This window comes from Haliotis rubra, unplaced genomic scaffold (genome assembly GCF_003918875.1).
Source record: "Haliotis rubra isolate DU_JTF1 unplaced genomic scaffold, ASM391887v1 Scf565, whole genome shotgun sequence".
NCBI lineage: Eukaryota > Metazoa > Mollusca > Gastropoda > Lepetellida > Haliotidae > Haliotis > Haliotis rubra.
This window is the reverse complement of record NW_025767263.1, coordinates 360811-380653: the sequence shown is the minus strand read 5'-3', so window position 1 is coordinate 380653 and position 19843 is coordinate 360811. Positions and strand designations below refer to the sequence as shown.

General features: G+C 40.1%; 1 protein-coding gene and 1 long non-coding RNA gene across 10 annotated transcripts in view; both read left to right on the top strand.

Annotated features, from left to right (window-relative positions):
* Positions 1-19843, top strand: part of LOC124254125 (triadin-like) — a 310850-nt gene that overhangs the window by 257317 nt on the left and 33690 nt on the right. The gene's annotated exons all lie outside the window — the stretch shown is intronic.
* On the top strand, positions 1785-17187 carry LOC124254129. The gene is made up of 3 exons (XR_006892397.1): positions 1785-1950; positions 2403-2405; positions 17178-17187. It is a non-coding gene; the product is annotated as an uncharacterized LOC124254129 (long non-coding RNA).

The window sequence follows — 19843 nt, the reverse complement described above, 5'->3', positions numbered from 1 at the left end:
GCAGACAGACTGTGAGTAGGGTTAGTCATGCTGAGTGTAGTCTGGGCTGGTTCCATGCAGGCCACATTATTTGTTTTGGTAAGTCCATTGTTAGGCCGGTCTCCATGTCTGTGTGTTCGGACTAATGCATCTAATGGATTTGTGATGTTTCGGGATTGTTTGCACGGACGGATACAGGTTTCACTTGCATTAAAATGTGAAGGGGATTGAAACTTGGAAAGCTGATTTTTATTGGATTAGATTGAAAGTTTGCAAGTTCACCCCATGTTTGGTTAGAGTGAGTGAGTTTAGTTTTACGCTGCACTCAGCAATATTCCAGCTATATGGCGGCAGTCTGTAAATAATCGAGTCTGGACCACACAATCCAGTGATCAACGGCATGAGCATTGACCTCCGCAATTGGGAACCGATGATATGTGTCAACTAAGGCAGCGAGCCTGACCATCCGATCCTGTTAGTCGCCTCTTACGACACATTGGTTACTGAAGGTGAATTCTAACCCGGACCTTCACGGCTCTTCAGGGTTAGAACAGACCTCAAGCAGCCTATGCTGGATTGATGGATTGAAGGACAAGCTGTGAGACATCGGATCCAGTTTGGGTGAACTGAAACCAGTCTCTGTTTCACCTTGTCCTGACTTGGTTGGGGCGGTGGGGTAGCCTAGTGGTTAAAGCATTCGCTTGTCATGCTGAAGACCCCAGTTCGATTTCCCCACATGTCAAATGTTTCATCTCAGGAAATTATAGGGTTATCTGACGTGTCAAGATAACAATTCTCACTCAGGATAATATTGTTATGCTATTCAAAGTTAAGGGCAGTGTGATAGCCTAGTGGTTAAAGCGTTTGCTCGCTATGCCGAAGACCTGGGTTTGAATCCCCACATGGGTACAATGTGTGAAACCCATTTCTGGTGTCCCCTGCCGTAATATTGCTGGAATATTGCTAAAAGCTGCGTAAAACTAAACTCACCCACCCACCTACCTGACTTAGTTAAATCTGGTCGTCGTCATTTAACTGGAATTTTGTTGAATGGTGATGGAAGCACCAAACAAGAAAGACAAAACTATGAATGTAATGTGTATATCTGTAAGGCTTTGCTTCTGCTAGTCACAGACTGACAAACAAACGTTGTTAGTCCAACTCGAAAACAAGCAGTTTTCACATAAGTCATGCATCCCTTAATAAGACTTCAAATGTCCGTTCCGAAAATACTCCAAAATGATAGAGATTGGTAGTTATGTAAACGAAATTAAAAATAATGCTGAGTATTGCCATCTCGCCATCAAGTCTGTCGGGGGAATATGTCTACATTAATTTAATTGATTTATTCTGAAAAAGATTGCATTTTCCTGCCTCCTGTCTGCACTGGTGGTATTTATACCACACTTAGCAAATACTTGAATTTCCCTCCGCACGTCCCGAGACACGGTTCCAGCTGCTGTTGTGTAATGTAAATCGGCTGTGGATACTTGTAATACCTTTGCACACAGCACAAAACAAACCATGAAGCCTTTATTGTCAACAGAGACACCAGTTTCCACTTTCCCGCGTTTCTACTGATGGGGAAAAAGTGAAATTCAACTACCAAGTGGATATTTCTGTTAACTCTATTGGCAGGCTGTGCAGGTTGTGAACGCACACACGCACAGTGTTATTGTACTTGTCACTGGAGATTTAACACACAGGCACAGTGTCTGTCTGAGTTTAAAGGTGTACTGATGGCTTAGAAACATGATCCTTGAATAGGAAAGTTTTGAAGGGATAGGGGCTTCCAGAAGGACACCTTGGATTTGAGTGTGGATGGTTGAATATAGGGGCAGTCTGTGCCAAACCTTGAGTCCTGTCATTAATTACAGCAGTGTTCGAAATACCTGCCTGTCCGACCGCCCAGGGACGGGTTATTTTCAACACGGACTGCCAGATTCTCAGATTCACCTGCCCGACAGTCGGGTCTCAACAGCCCTGTGGTCTGTGTGAAATTTTTGCGAGTTTCATACCCTGATTACGGTCAATATTTGCCTATTTCATATTTTTTTGTCTTATGTGTAGATTCAGGCAGCATACAGGACATGCTTCCTGTGTTCATGGACACCTGGTGTCTATTCATATCATTTTCACTGCTATTTGTCTAAAGCATCTTACCCATGAAGGTCCGGGAATGAGCCTTCAGTAACCCATGCTTGTCGTATGAGGCGACTAACGGGATCAGATGGTCAGGCTAGCTGACTTGGTTGACACATGTCATCGGTAATGCGGCGTAAAACTAAACTCACTCACTCACTCTAAAGCATCCAGGACAGATTTTTACTAGACTCAATCTTTGGGCCAGTACCTAAAATCACTGACTTAGTTGATGGATGGGATTTTATCACTGTGATGAGGTAGTAGGGATATCACACAAGGGTGTTAGCTGTATACAAATTGTCAGCGTGGAACATAGATTTGCCCAGGCAAGATAGGGTGTAGGGTGTGTGCATCTATCTAAGGATTTGCAGGATTACTCACCCAACATTAGCAAAATAATATCGAGCAAAGTACCTTTTTCCTGAGAATTCAAGCAAGGCGAGTCAAGCAAGGTCTAATACTATTGTGACAGAGGTATTAACATTGTGACGTCATAACTGTAAACCACTTTGGCGTCATACGTACGACATCACACGATGTTATTACACAATGTGTAATAACATTGTAGAATTATTGAACAGTGATATCTTCAATGGGTGAGTAATAATGCTGAATATTACACGAAGCTATATACAAAGAAAGAGTGAGTGAGTTTGTTTAGTTTTACTCCACTTTTAGCAATATTCCAGCAAATACCACGGCATGGAACACCAGAAATGGGCTTCACACATTGTACTCATGTGGGGAATCAAACCCGGGTCTTAAGCGTAACGAGCAAACGCTTTAACCAGTAGACTACCCCACCGCCCCTACAAATAAAGAAGACAGACAAATGTTTTTGTTACATTCTTCTCCGACCTGACCCTAATACTTTAATCACTTGTAAAGTTTCTACGTTCTGTGAGTGCACAGTGTCTTGTAATCCCAGTAAGATGCAGAACCACGGCTGGAGGAGTCCCACTGGGAGACAGACTCTGCTTCCACGAGAGTTACGCTCAGGGAGTCCTGGTTGATAACGTACGTAACGTCATAGCAGCTCCCTCTTCCTCAGCAACCACGCAGGCATGATCAAACAAGTTGTTGGCAGATGACCCCTAGCTGTCGGTTTATCATCCCCTTGTAGACGTGTGAGCTGGCCTGTTAATAACTTCACATGTGTAGTGCTTGCTAAGGGATTGATGTTTTTGGCTCGTGAAGACCATTGGATAAATGCCAAATTGTGTTTTACCCATAACGCCTATGCTCATTCTTCTCATCGTTAATAGGCAGAGTAAAAGTTTGTGTAAAATGGAATCTGATGGGATCATTTATAGGGTTGAATTATTATAAAACTTTGCAAGATTTTTATCAGAGGTTTTGTGCGTTGTTGGGAGAAACTCATCAACTGTTAATTTATCGGAGCTTGTGTCTGGAAGGTGGAGTGTGATAGAGACCTGTTTTGGTCTGCTAGAGAAGATGAGACTGAAAATATGTGCAAGACCGGTTGTTATCCTAAGACTGACTGACTGAGTTTGGTTTTATGCAATATTCCAGCAATATCACGGCGGGGGACACCAGAAATGGGCTTCACTCAGTTATCCTAAGAACATGTCCATTAATGTTTATGGTAAATATACTGAGGGAAAAAAATAAGGGATCACATGAAAGCACAAGTGTTCTTTTATTTGTTTCCAGATACAACGCTTATGAAGAAACCTGGAAACAAGTAAAGGAACACTTGTGCTTTCATGTGATCCCTTATTTTTTCCCTCAGTGTATATTAACTTTCCTGGGCAGTGCAGGAGGCTAGTGGTTAAAGCATCCAAGACCCAGGTTCCATACCACACATGGTCACAATGTGTGGAGCCCATTTCTGGTACCTCTTTTCATGATATTGCTGGAATATTGCTAACAAAGCCACCCTAAAACCATACTCCCTAACTCAAATATGTAATTTGACAATTGTGGATAAAAGCCTTTATGATATGTTGTTCTTCTATTGATATTGTGGGGTGGTGGGGTAGCCTAGTGGTTAAAGCGTTTGCTCACCAGCCCCAGTGAAGACTCGGGTTATATTTCCCACATGGGTACTTTGACTGAAGTTGTCATTGTGACATCCCCACATGATATTGCTGTTTATATTTTATGTTTGTTGAATTTCAATCATTATAAGAAATGTTAAATCCTGTGTGCTTAATTTTATTCTCTGGGCTGGAATTTTCAATGGGTCAGACAGACACCACTGAAACTACAGGACCACCGAATGTCCTGTTCACTTTGACTCACCAATCACTCACTCACTCACTCTCACTCACTCTATTGATATTACTGTATGTTCAGGTTTATCAGCAGTATTTTATATATGAAAGCCACTATGGAAACAAACATATTCAGGTGCAAAAAAGAGTAAGATCTATAATCCTCACTGTTTTCCTTGGGCTGTGTGGCTTGGCCTCCACATGGCTTAGATCCTGCACATTTGCAGGAACTGATAGTAGACTACAAGCCTTCATACTCCAATTAAAAATAACAATATCAGCTGCCAATGTCATGTGCCAAAGCACATGGTGACAGGTGATTTCCACATGCTGGAGGCCCATAGTAGATCATTTGTCTGAGGTGCTGCAGTTTGCTATACATAGTTGTGTCCCCTGGGGATGCCTGGATCCTCTGATCATGGGTTTGTTTCCTGGTTTGTCTGCACCATACCCTTGTTTGTTGGTCTCACCAGCGTGAAACTGAGACATGCATCAGTTTGGCTTTTATCCCACATCAAGCTGGCATGGTGTGATCTAATTTAAATACTGTTCAAACTGGCCTTGGGGCGGTGGGGTAGCCTAGTGGTTAAAGTGTTGGCTCGTCACGCCGAAGACCCTGGTTGAATCCCCACATGGGTACATTGTGTGAAGCCCATTTCTGGTGTTCCCCTCCGTGATGTTGCTGGAATATTGCTAAAAGTGGCGTAAAACCAAACTCAGTCAGTCAGTCAGTCAGTCAAACTGTCCTTAAAACCAATTAATTCACTCACTCAACATCTGCCACCAGGAATCAAAGAATTAAAAAAATATGTCAACTTTTATTAAGACAGGTCTGTTCAAGTGAGCCTTTGACTTGATATGTCATGCCAAAAGAACAGTCAGTGAATTGAAAGAGTACTGAAGTATGTGAGTGAGTCAATATTTATTTATTTATTTATTTATTTATTTATTTATTTATTTATTTATTTATTTATTTATTTATTTATTTATTTATTTATTTATTTATTTATTTACGTTTTGTTTTGCAAACATACAGGAACTGTGGTATAGATTCGACTCATTTCTTTCGGTCCTGAGAGCTGTGGCAGATATGTTTCATTCCTTGCTGCATCTAATCTATTCATGTTAACAAAGCTTTGAAATTGCCAAGTGCAGTTAAGCCACTTGCCATTTAATGGCTGGAACCATTTAAAGTGTAGCATTTGGCAATACATCCCTTCTCCTGCATCGCTGAGTCTGTTCACACCATGGTAGAACATCAGGGTTTTAATGTGTTTGACGTGACACTGATATCAACGCTCCTTCATCATCCTGCAGTTTGAGACTGTAGATTGTGTTACGTTGACTTTTTACTCATCTAAATTACTGTCTTCTGCCGATGAAAACCGTAACGTTGATTGTGGTCTCACTTTGTGGAGGGAAATTGATTTGTAAATCTCAATGAACATGTGATGCATAAAATATTGGGAAATTACATAGTTGATGATGCTGCAAAACCTTTGTCAGAGATATTGGAGTTTTCGAAACCTGACATGTTTGCTCTTTCTAGTTTAGACGAATGTTTAAGCTCTAGGTGTGAAATGTTCTATTTCGAGGATATTAATTTTGATTGCATATTGATTTGATTTTTAAAAGCTGTTCTATTTTCTAATTTACATTTGCGGCTTCATTTGAATAATTATTACCCTTGGTTAGTTACGCATAATGAGGTGTTAACTACTGCGAGGAGATTCTGGGCTAGAATAGGTCCTCAGTAACCCATGCTGGTCTTATGAGGTGACTGAGTGGATGGGTAGGTCACTCTGACCTGCTTGTGTGACCGTATTCCGACAGTGTGGTCCAGTGATAAAAAGATAAATGACTGGAGTGTTATTTACAGGCCGCTGTCTTAGTTGGAACATTGCTGGCTGGCGTTAAACATCCAAGGATGCAGTTGAGCAGTTCATCTTAGAATTCAGAGCTTCAGAAGTCCTTGAAACCACATTGTGCCTATAAAACGCACCAGGATCCTGTAACCAGGTGCTCAAATCGGTGATGATTATGACCCTGGGTTTGTCAGAGTGAGTGAGTGAGTTTAGTTCTACGCTGCACTCGGCAATATTCCAGCTATATAGTGGCGGTCTGTAAATAATCGAGTCTGTACCAGACAATCAAGTGATCAACAGCATGAGCATCGATCTGCGTAATTGGGAACCGATGACATGTGTCAACCAAGCCAGCGAGCCTGACCACCCGGTCCCGTTAGTCGCCTCTTACGACAAGCAGGTGGGAGGGATGGGTGGGTTGGGTGGAGTGGAGCGGAGTGAGTGAGTGATTGAGTGAGTGAGTATTGAATATACACCAAAACAGACTCTACTTAGAGTGTTAAGAAAAAATAGCCATGAAAATGATCTGAATGGATCACTAAGAGTCACTGTGACCACAGGTACAGTGGAAACCGCCTAAGTAAAGACCGCTTAACTAAACAGACCTGAAAAGTAAACACTTTTCTTTGGTCCCGGCAACTTTCTTCATTAATTATCACTATTAGAGTCCGGTTAACTAAACTCGGATAAGTAAACAATACCGCTTAACTTAACGTTTTCTCACGGTCCATGGAAGTAAATTACTTAACAAAAGAGACTGGATAACTAAATTAGCGATCACCACATAATCCGACATGAGGTGCAGTCATGTCAGTCTCCAGTAAAAAAAACAGCCTTTTACAGCTCGTTGGCGTCAAGCAGATGACAATACACTGCCAACTGGAGGCCAGCCCTGATAAGTTGTTCATTGTTACATATGCATACATATACATGCATATGGTTGTCATTTGCAGGTTTTTATAAGTTTGGATAAGTAAAATACCTGATAAGTAAACAATTTTGGCGAGTCCCTGGAAATTTTACTTATCAGGTTTCCACTGTATTTACAAAAACGGTTAGCACATCCTGTCCTACTAACACGACAGGTACATCCTGGTGTTTGACCTCAGTTTGGCAGTCCATCGTGAAGAATGTATTACAGTAAAACCAAAACACTGGTTTTGTGCTGTCAACCTTAGGAACATTATCGGGTTAATCATGGATTTGAACCATGGTCATAGATTCCTGGCACACCTAAGGGATGCAACTCTGGACAGTCAGTTGTGGCATCTTAGCCTGCAGGATGAGCCACTCCTCCAGCTATGTTAGCTCATAGTTCATTCCGTTTTCAGTTTCAAATTTGTGGTCTTACCACTACTGCAAGTTATGTCATTATCTTGGTTTGTTTGGTTTAAATGGAGTCATTTAGTTCCGTGTCTCTCAATCATTCCTTCAATTGTAACAGCTATCCAGCCATCAGTTGACATCCTCCCAGGTCAAGCTGGAACCGCCAGAGGAATCCTAGAGGACCGGTGAAGGTGTCTGTAGTCAGGCAGCATCTCAGCATGGAGAACATCCAACAGTCATTCCACCTGGCTACAAGAACAATTCATGAAATGATGCACCAAAGATCTGTGGGTGAATCAGGGGGGCTGACCTTTTGGAATTTGGTGGAGCCTGGCATGAAAACATGAATTAAACTGTTCGTAAATTTGGCAATTAACAGAGATGCCAAGATGAGTTTATTGTATTCATTAATTCATTATGAAAAAACAACACAAAATACGCAACTACGATAGCCAATCAAAGAAGAACTACGATAGCAGTAAAAATATATAAATTTTTCCAAAAATACATTAAATTGAATTATCAAATAGCATACGTACCATACACAATAAATGTCAACCACATTTTATTCAGTACAAGCTATATGTGGACACTTACCACTGATTTAGGTGAGTACAATGTTAATAACAAGTTCTTAGAATATCTATATATTATTTTATTAAATATGAAAATTCATTGGAAAAGGTCATACTAATTTTGGCCGAAAAATACTAATTTTGGCATCAATGTTTGGCCAAAATAGTGATTGGGCTAAATTAGGGTTTGCATCTCTGTAATAATTGTATGCCTTGTATTACTGACTGGATAAACATTTAGGATGAAACCAAATTTGGCCAAGTCTGCTCACCATACCAATATTGGGTCAGCCCATTTAGCCTGAAAACCTTCAGGATTCCACAGATGCAATACCATGGAATAAAAACTGAAGAACACCAGGACCTATTGAAGCTGACACTTTTGTTGAGTGATGATGACTTTGATATTGTTTTAAAGTTTGTGCCGAGGCAGAGAAGCACCTGTTTGCAAAGAAGCTTCTGATTTAAGTTCTGATTGACTGTGTTACGGTTTTGATTCATGAATGGACTTTGTCTTGATTCGAGTTAATATTCCTCATCATGTGTTTTTATCAGAAGGAATGATGGGTGATTTGTTTGTGTTGACTTTTTAATGGTTTTGATGGTTTCTATGCCAGTCTTTGATTGTTGTGTTCTGTGACAGAAAGCTGTTGTGTAATTACTGTTCGTTATATTCGGTCTTTGTTACCATGGTGAGTCTGATTATCATTTTTTTCTCCTTTCTAACCAATGCATGGCGTTGTTTGATGTTTCCTTGAATGTCAGAGTCGCTGGAGCTTCAAAGAAGACATTGGAGTTTGATTATGAAAATTGCTGATAATGTTTTAGAGTCATGTTTCAGATCTGGATAGTTTTGCTACAGGATGCAATGCATGGGAAAACATCCTTGTCAAGCATGTCAGTACATGATCTCATTCAAATCAGATCTTTTACCTCTCTGCATCAAGACCTAACAATAATCAGCTTAGCCCCTTGGGAATTCTTGGTTAGAATTGGTCCCAGGTCACAACTGGTCCTTCAGTTCAGATAGAATTGGTCCAAGGTTACAATTGGTCCCTCAGATATCAACTGAGATAGATATTCCATTCTTTAGCGGCGGGGGACATTGCCATATCAGTGGCAAACACTTGTTTGAACTTCGGTTCATGGATCATTCATTATTCAAGTAGATCCGGATTAGAATTGGTTTTCAGTAACCCATGCTTGTCGTAAGAGACGACTAATGGTATTGGGTGGTCGGGATCGTTGACTTGGTTGACACATGTCATCACATCCCAATTACGCAGATCGATGATCATGTTGTTGGTCACTGGATTGTCTGGTCCAGACTTGATTATTTACAGACCGCCGCCATATAGCTGGAATATTACTGAGTGCAGAGTGTGGCGTTAAACACCAACCAACCACTGGATATCAATCACTGGATTGTCTACCTCACACACATGCCACATACACCTGGAACAGCATACATGGAACAAATGGCAATGGAAAATCAGACTGACACCATCTGTTACAAATATATTACTGACTCTCTTTAATGTTAGGTCCCCACATGGGTACAATGTGTGAAGCCCATTTCTGGTGTCCCCCCACCATGATCAGGGCTTGAAATAACCCATTGCCCGACGCCCGAGTCCAGTGTTTTTTTCTGTCGGGCAAGCAAATTTTTACATCACACTGTACTGGTGTCCAGTTGACTTTCCAATATTAATTATGTTGTTTATTTTAAAAAATCAACAAGAAAACGGACTGTATAGTGGAAAAATTACCAGGGCAAGTGATTTTACATGTGCCACTGTACCGGAGTACACTAGCAATTTTAAAGGTATTTCCACCCCTGCGTGATATTCCTGGAATATTGCTAAAAGCTGGGTAAAACTAAACTCACCCACCCACCCACCTGACTTAGTTAAATCTGGTCGTCGTCATTTAGCTGGAATTTTGTTGAATGGTGATGGAAGCACCAAACAAGAAAGACAAAACTATGAATGTAATGTGTATATCTGTAAGGCTTTGCTTCTGCTAGTCACAGACTGGCATAAAACCAAACTCGCTCACTCACTCACTCACTAATGTTAGGTCTTGTACACACTATCCAGGGACATAATATTCTGTACTTAGTTTGGGTTCAGCTCTCTTGAGACTGATGTTTCCAATTCTAAATAAGGTACCAAAAGAATTTAAGTGGAATCGTTAATTTAGATTGTCAATTTGGATGGTCAATGTCAGACAGTGTTTGCTTGATGTATCCTGTGCTGTTCAGTAGTTGTCAGATCTTGATGCAGTAAGACTGAAAGATTTTAATCGGATTGGTGGTACATGTACATCTCAAATTGTATTGTTAATCAAAACATTCCTTTGAAAAAATAAATCATACCATCTTAATAACCACTTTTGCTTTTAACCTCAAGATTTAAATGGCTTGGGGGTCACACTTCATGACTTGCCATTGTATACCGACTGTTGTTGTTGTTGTTGGGATTGTTGTTCGCTCCTTCTATCAGTAGTATATCTTATGCGGACATGATTACTTTCAGGCAGGAATGGAATGATAGAACAAGTATATATGGACGACAACTTCTTTTATTCTAGAGCATGACGTTTCAAAACAGGTTCTTGTATCATTTTCAAGTTTTCAAAGTTTTGCGGAGATGCTCGTTTGGACAGTCTACGTAGTCGGCAAAATGGCTACCAATAGGTTCTCGGACTTCTCCAGCCTCGCAACAGCTTGTACAGAATTCTCACTTGACAACCGAAACGTCGTGCTCTAGAATAAAAGAAGTTGTCATCCATATATACTTGTTCTATCTTACTTCCAACTTCTAAAAGGGGCGGTTGGGTAGCCAAGTGGTTAAGGCGTTCACTCGTCACGCTGAAGACCCGGGTTCGATTCCCCACATGAGCACATTGTGTGAAGCCTATTTCTGATGTCCCCCGCCGTGATATTGCTGGAACATTGCTAAAAGCGGCATAAAACCATACTCACTCACTCCAACTTCTAAAATGCCACTCAAAGAAGTCTTGGAATGGAATGAAACAACAATAAAAAAGACCCCAGTAAATTACTGCCTCTAAACACAAGTATCAGTACTGATGAAAAAATGATATGTTAGTTTCTGTCTTGAAAATATCATGGACCTTTGCCTCGAGTGAAGGAGTAATTTCATTTTTGATATTCGTCATTGAATATTTTTTTAATCATGTGATTGGATAGATGTGTCATTAATTAACTGAAAGGAAAACCAAAACCTAAAGTGGAGTAGGATGTAGACTTTTCAAATTTGGTGGAACCATGGATACAAATGACTTCATTTGCTGGCATTCGATCCTACTGTCATAGGATCCTGCCTTACCTAAGGTACACAACTCTGCACATGAAACTGTAGCACTCTAATCATCCTCACATAGACACAGAGAAATCAGTTTGAGCTTAAGCTCTCTGTTTTTTATTGTATTCATAGCCAAACACAAATACATCATGTTTTCTAATTTAATTGTGTCATAATTGTAGAGAAAAAGAATGATTTTCTGATTTAATTTGAATATTTTTCAAATTTAAATTTGAACTGAATGTAAAAAAACAACAATTAATTTCAATAAGAATTCATGCAGATTTTTCAGATCAACTTTAAAAGGTAACAGCATTTGTGAATTAAAAATAGCCGAAAATAAATAACTCTAGTTATTGCAGGTATTTTTATTCCAGCGAGCAGCGAACACCTAAGACAAAGCGCCTCTCAGTCTCTTGAAATGAGCTCCCATGTGGGAGCTGTACATGTAAATTAAGAATTAAATTACAATGCATTTTGCGAGTAGAAGAAAACGGTGGATCGCTGTGTTGCCACTAGTAGTGTGTTGAGGCTGGCTCCTTGTGAGTGATTACTGATCTTACAATCACTAGGTTCCCCAAACAAATCCAATTATAACCTAACCCCAGTCTATCTTGATCAGGGCTTGTAAAGAAATTGGATTATAGTCGGTTTGGTCCCGTGCAGAAGACGGAGATATACTCATACAGTATGGTGAGTAAAGGAGCTTTTTTTCATTTGCGGGAATTCCTTCCGTTTTCATGGAAATTATCAAGGTGGATATTTTTGTGGGGTTGTCCGAATGAGAGGTAAGCTATTTTGTGTTTTCTGGTTTTGTACAGTTTTTGCTTCAATAATGTTGGTTTTCTGATTTCCGAAGATACTGTTGCCTTAATGTTGTTGATTGGAATTATCAAGTTTGATCACTTTGTGAAGTTCTCTGTTCAGAACAGGAAATATTTTATCATCCGAAACTGACTTACATAAAACGTTATCCCAATGCTTTGCAGATTGTAGTGATATCATCTGTTACCATGACATCACAATGAAATAACATCACTGATCTCTCAGGTACTGGATATCTGGGTGTAGAGACATTAGGTACAACGCTGAAACAGTTTGAAGAAGGATTTTGGATGATGAATAGAATCTCACACAAGTGTTTTTCATTGCATATGCATCGACACTCATGGATAAAAGTTAGTAACTCCTCAAGAAGCAGCTGCATTGGAAACTTGTATTTTTCGTGATGATTTATGTTTCATATTAAAGGAATCGAGTGTTAGATTCTCTGTTGAGGTACTCAGATTATTGTTTGCGCAATGTTTGCTTCATAGTTGTCATGTGAAGCGCCAACGTGTACTATTACACCGGTGACGTCACACTCTCGTGACGTCACGTTTTCATTCTTGCTCTGTTCACTCTTTTCCTAGATTGTTATTATATTGCATTGTGCATGTTGTATATCACTATCATAAGGATGTATAGGAGACAACTATGCTGCGTGTACTATTGCAGGGATGGGCATTTCGTGTTATAAAATTTATGTTAAACTTTTATCACTAGTTGTGTTGCTTCACAATGACAGATATTTGTTAAAAGCTTAGTTCCTGTTTGCTTCAGTGATGTTGGCTGGCCCATGTTGAAGGTATTGTTACTTAGGGTGTGTTTTATCTGTATCCAGCTGGTTTGTGATGTATCCTCAAATCATCAATTAGCAGGTTAAGTTACTCTTCATAAATTGCGAAAGATCTGTTGCTGACATACCTCAATTCATTATGATTGAGAACTTGTTTCAACTCAACTATATGGAAAACCTTGAGACATTCCAGCTGCATGGCAAGCTGTCCAGTCCTGATCTTCCCATGACCTGTCCAACCCTGAGCTTCCCATGACCTGTCTAGCCCTGATCTTCCCATGACCTGTCTAGCCCTGATCTTCCCATGACCTGTCTAGCCCTGCGCTTCCCATGACCTGTCTCACCCTGAGCTTCCCATGCATGACCTGTCCAACCTTGATCTTCCCATGACCTGTCCAGTCGTGATCTTCCCATGCATGACCTGTCTAGCCCCCATCTTCCCATGACCTGTCCAGTCATGATCTTCCCATGACCTGTCCAACCCTGATCTTCCCATGACCTGTCCAACCCTGATCTTTCCATAAAATCCTATCCAGTCCATATCTTCCTATGACCTCTCCAGTCCCCATCTTCCCATGACCTGTATATGATAGATGTGAAGTAGACAGCTTTCTTCCACTCCATCCTTTAGAAAGCTTTGTATAAAGAAAATGTAAATGCTTTAGCTGAAGCCATCATGAAGTGTTACATAAAACAAGAAAGGGGGTGGGGTGGAGGCAGAAAAGTGTGATAGTCTGAAGACCAATCTCACAGTCTCCATCACCTCCACCCAATAAATCCCCCGTCCCTTACACTCTCCTGGTTATGCCATGCAGACTCCCTACATAATTTACCAGTGTTTTCTGACATTATCTGTATTTAAGTAGATCATTTAAAACAATACCATATTAACGTTCCATTACCATAGCTAGCCCTCTGCAACAACCACAAGGGTCCGTCTCAAAATGAAGAATGTCATTTTTCAAATTGCCAGTTTGGGAAGAATATTCTTAGCTTTATTTGTAAATTGTTATAAGATGATCCCTGTTGAATCTACTCTGGAATATGACAGTTCATTTGAAACCGTCTGCCGCCTGTAAGCCAGTGCCAGTGCCAGTAACCATGCCAGTTAGCGCTATCTGTATCTGTGGGGTCATTGAAGGTCAGTGACCATGGCTACAGGTATGGATATTTCATTATGGATAGATTGGCCGTACTTTTCCGAATCTTTCAGACTGGTTCGTGGACAATAAGGAAGATAAGATGGTAGGTTGAGTTTATTTCTGAATTCTTGTTGTCAGTATTTTGACTTAATATTTGTTTATGTTCATTGGAAATAGTATATTCAATGTTAAGACAATACTAACATGAGTTTACCCGTGAAGGTCCGGGTTAGAATAGTGATCTTCATTAACCCATGCTTCTCGTAAGAGGAGACTAGCGTGATCGGTTGGTCAGGCTCGCTGACTTGGTTGACACACTGTTCATCGGTTCCCAATTGCGCTGATCGATGCTCATGCTGTTGATCACTGGATTGTGTGGTCCAGACTCGATTATTTACAGACCGCTGCCATATAGCTGGAATATTGCTGAGTGTGGCGTAAAACTAAACTCACTCACTCTAACTTGAGTTTAGACAGGATGTGAATGAAATACTAAGTATTATCTCACAAGTTGGGGTTTTATCAATGTTACATAAGGTATATGGCAAGAATAACATGTGTTTATTTGAGATAGTATATTCAATGTTAAGACAATATTAACATGAGTTTAGACTCAAAATACTGAGTATTATCCCACAAACTTGTGTTTATGAATGTTACATAGGTTATGTGATGAGAATAACATATGCACAGTGGCCTAGTGGATAGAGTGTTTGCCCAGAGAGTGGAAGGTCTGTAGTTTGAACCCTGGCAGTGTCATACCAAAAGATGTTAGAATAAATACCTTGGTGGATTGGTTGTCATACCGGAATCAATTGGATTTTTGTGGTGTTAAACAGCAAAGGAAAACCAAGTTTTATGAACTGTCAACTTCTTTTTTGCAATGAATGTGGTGTTTATCCAGCAAGTTGCTTGATAAAGGTGTTAGTATCTTCGGCATGCTTGATAAAGGTGTTAGTATCTACACCATGCTTGATAAAGGTGTTAGTATCTACACCATGCTTGATAAAGGTGTTAATATCTACACCATGCTTGATAAAGGTGTTAATATCTACACCATGCTTGACGAAGGTGTTAGTATCTACATCATGCTTGATAAAGGTGTTAATATCTACACCATGCTTGATAAAGGTGTTAGTATCTACACCATGCTTGATAAAGGTGTTAATATCTACACCATGCTTGATAAAGGTGTTAGTATCTACACCATGCTTGATAAAGGTGTTAGTATCTACACCATGCTTGATAAAGGTGTTAATATCTACACCATGCTTGATAAAGGTGTTAGTATCTACACCATGCTTGATAAAGGTGTTAGTATCTACACCATGCTTGATAAAGGTGTTAGTATCTACACCATGCTTGATAAAGGTGTTAGTATCTACACCATGCTTGATAAAGGTGTTAGTATCTACACCATGCTTGATAAAGGTGTTAGTATCTACACACTTGATAAAGGCTTGATAAACCATGCTTGATAAAGGTGTTAGTATCTACACCATGCACCATTGATAAAGGTGTTAGTATCTACACCATGTGTTGCATAAAGGTGTTAGTATCTACACCATGCTTGATAAAGGTGTTAGTATCTACACCATGCTTGATAAAGGTGTTAGTATCTACACCATGCTTGATGAAGGTGTTAGTATCTACACCATGCTTGATAAAGGTGTTAGTATCTACCATGCTTGATAAAGGTGTTAGCATTATCTACACCATGCTTGATAAAGTGTTAGTTTATCTACATAGTTTGATAAAGGTGTTAGTATCTACACCATGCTTGATAAAGGTGTTAGTATCTACACCATGCTTGATAAAGGTGTTAGTATCTACACCATGCTTGATAAAGGTGTTAGTATCTACACCATGCTTGATAAAGGTGTTAGTATCTACACCATGCTTGATAAAGGTGTTAGTATCTACACCATGCTTGATAAAGGTGTTAGTATCTACACCATGCTTGATGAAGGTGTAAAAGGTATCTACACACCATGCTTGATAAAGGTGTTTAGTATCTATGCTTGATAAACCATATCTACACCATGCGATAAAGGTGTTAGTATCTACACCATGCTTGATAAAGGTGTTAGTATCTACACCATGCTTGCGAAGGTGTTAGTATCTACACCATGCTTGATAAAGGTGTTAGTATCTCTACACCATGCATGCTTGATAAAGGTGTTAGTATCTACACCATGCTTGATAAAGGTGTTAGTATCTACACCATGCTTGATAAAGGTGTTAGTATCTACACCATGCTTGATAAAGGTGTTAGTATCTACACCATGCTTGATAAAGGTGTTAGTATCTACACCATGCTTGATAAAGGTGTTAATATCTACACAGGTGTTAGTATCTACACCATGCTTGATGAAGGTGTTAGTATCTACACCATGCTGTTGATACAAGGTGTTAGTATCTACACCATGCTTGATAAAGGTGTTAGTATCTACACCATGCTTGATAAAGGTGTTAGTATCTACACCATGCTTGATGAAGGTGTTAGTATCTACACCATGCTTGATAAAGGTGTTAGTATCTACACCATGCTTGATAAAGGTGTTAGTATCTACACCATGCTTGATAAAGGTGTTAGTATCTACACCATGCTTGATAAAGGTGTTAGTATCTACACCATGCTTGATAAAGGATAAAGGTGTTAGTATCTACACCATGCTTGATAAAGGTGTTAGTATCTACACCATGCTTGATAAAGGTGTTAGTATCTACACCATGCTTGATAAAGGTGTTAGTATCTACACCATGCTTGATAAAGGTGTTAGTATCTACACCATGCTTGATAAAGGTGTTAGTATCTACACCAAAGCATCACACTCATTGCAATAAACGAGGTGACTATCCATAGAACTTGGTTTTCTTTCCTCTATACAACTTCTAATATACCTCTCAAAGAAGTTAAACAACAAAGTCAGTTTGGACCAAAATTATTATTGAGGATAGAAAATTTAGAAAATAGATCAATGTTTATTGAATAAGTCACAAACAAGAAACGAACGCTCAAATGCAGCTTGTGCTACGAGGTGGTTGTGTGCCCTCGTTTACTGTGACATGTCTGTTCTGAGTTCCTGTGATGTATCCGGGCCTGCCTCCAGCTACTCGAAGCTTTCCCTCTAAATAACCAGATTGCTGGAAATAAATTCAAATTTACAACGTGAGCTGAAACACCTGCTGTGTGAATCAGTTCTTGTGGACAATTTACGGTGGTTTGAAGTCATACAACCAACTTGATTCGAGAAACACACACGTGAAGGGGACTTTTAAGAATCTAGTTGTACTTTGGTCTGCAGTCCAATTTTGGTGCTAATGTTAAGAAATGTCACCAGTATTCATAGCTTTACTAGGCCTACTCAAAAGCCGATATACAGTCCCTAGCCTGCAGCAAATGTCAGTGAAAGGAATTTTAGAAAATCTAATACAGTATACAAAGTTTCACTAACATGTTTATGAACACTGACTGATATCTCACAAACCCTTTTGGTGGGTATGAGCCACTGACTGATTGTATATCCATTCCCCCCCCCCCCTCCTCTCTCTCTCTATCTCTATTTCTCTCACTCTCTCTCTCTCTCTCTCTCTCTCTCTCTCTCTCTCTCTCTCTCTCTCTCTCTCTCAACCCATGAAGATCCGGGGTAGAAAAGGTCTTCAGCAACCCATGCTTGCCACAAAAGGCGACTATGCTTGTCGTAAGAGGCGACTAACGGGATCGGGTGGTCAGGCTCGCTGACTTGGTTGACACATGTCATCGGTTCCCAATTGCGCTGTTGATCACTGGATTGTCTAATCCAGACTTGATTATTTACAGAGCGCCGCCATATAGCTGGAATATTGCCGAGTGGTAAAACTAAACTCATTCACTCACTCTTTCTCTCTCTCTCTCAATGCATAAAACAATCTATGGTTATAATGGACTAAAATTGTGGTTCCTTTGATTTTGTTGTAACCATGTTTTTATATAGATGACACAACTTTATGGATGATCAACTTCTTTATTTTAACAATAGCGACGTTTCGGTAGAGGTTCTTATACCGTTTTCATACCGTTCTTATACCGTATGGTATTGATAAAAGAACCAAATAAGGGGGAAGAGGCTCCAAGTCTTAGTTTTACATTATTGCATTGAATGCAGGGTTACAATTATGTTAAATACATCTGTGGTGAAGCAGGGGCAAGGTGTAGCTGAGTGGGTAAAGTATTTTCCTTCCATGCCGAAGGTCAGGGTTTGATTCTCTCTGGAATAGCTGGAATATTGCTAAAAGGCATGCAAACTCACTCACTCACTCACTCACCCAGTCATTCACCCACTCACCCCCTCACTCATTCACTCACTCACTCACTCATCGTTTGGAGAATATAAGTAAATATGGAATTAAAATAGTCCAAGACAACTTTTTAAAAGTGTGCCTGCGAAATATTTTTATTTAGATGCGAAGAAAATCCCTCCACATGTGATATGTTTTAAAGTCTTGAGCCCCAGTCCACCACAGAGCCGAAGAGACTCGTGTATGGCACAAATGTTGTCATGTCCATCATGTAAAAGTACTGCCCGATGACAGAAAGGGGTCAGGGTCAAGCCCTGTGATTATGTCGGCTGGTCGTCTTGTCACACGCCCCATGTAGCGTAGATGGTGTAGTAAGGATGAGGAATGTAGCCATCTCGAGAGACAGGTTTCATCACAGACATGTTCACAGCCTTGATGAAAGTGTGCCCCACTTCATAGTCGGTCTGGAAATCAGATAAAACAGCACAGCCTGATTCATGTAGTTATTTTTGTCTCTTTTTTTAATCCCCTTTTACTTGGACTCTCACGTTTGCAGCCTATTTGTCAAGCATAGTCGGCAATTTTTTCAGCATCGTTTATCGTCTTTGTGACAGGACTAGTACAACAAGGCACAGACAGACACACTGACACAGACTGAGAGAGAGAGAGAAAATGTAAAAGGGGAGAGAAAGAGGGAGGGACAGAGTTTGTTTTGTCTAAAGTGACTTTTATTATGCTAGCCCAGTGAGATACCAGTGACAGAGGTAGAAAGAGAGATGAGAAAGAGAGATGAGAAAGAGAGAGAGCAAAAGGGAAAGAAAGAGGGAGGGACAGAGTTGGTTTGTCTAAAGTGACTTCCATTATGCTAGCCCAGTGAGTTACCAGTGACAGAGGTAGAAAGAGAGATGAGAGAGAGAGAGCAAAAGGGAAAGAAAGAGGGAGATAGAAGGAAAGAAAGAAGGAAGGAAGGAGGGAGAGAGTTTGTCTTGACTGTAGTCACTTCTATCATGCTGGCCCACTGGGCTGTCAGTGAGAGAGAAAGAGAAGGAAGGAGAAGAGAGCTAGCGAGAGAGGGAAAAGGGAGAGAAAGAAGGAAGGAAGGAGGGAGAAAGTTTGTCTTGACTGAAATTGTTTTTTTGTTGTTTTTTTGTGGATATTTTATTCCTGGACGATGTACATTTGTCACTTGTCGATAGATTTCTTGGTGACTGTTATTTTTGTTACAAACTAAAGTCATTTCTATTATGCTAGCCCACCAAGATACCAGCCAGACTGTAGTTTTAACTCTATATATCCCCCACCCAGACTCACTGTACCGACTGGAAGCCAGCCAGCTCTTTTGTTAT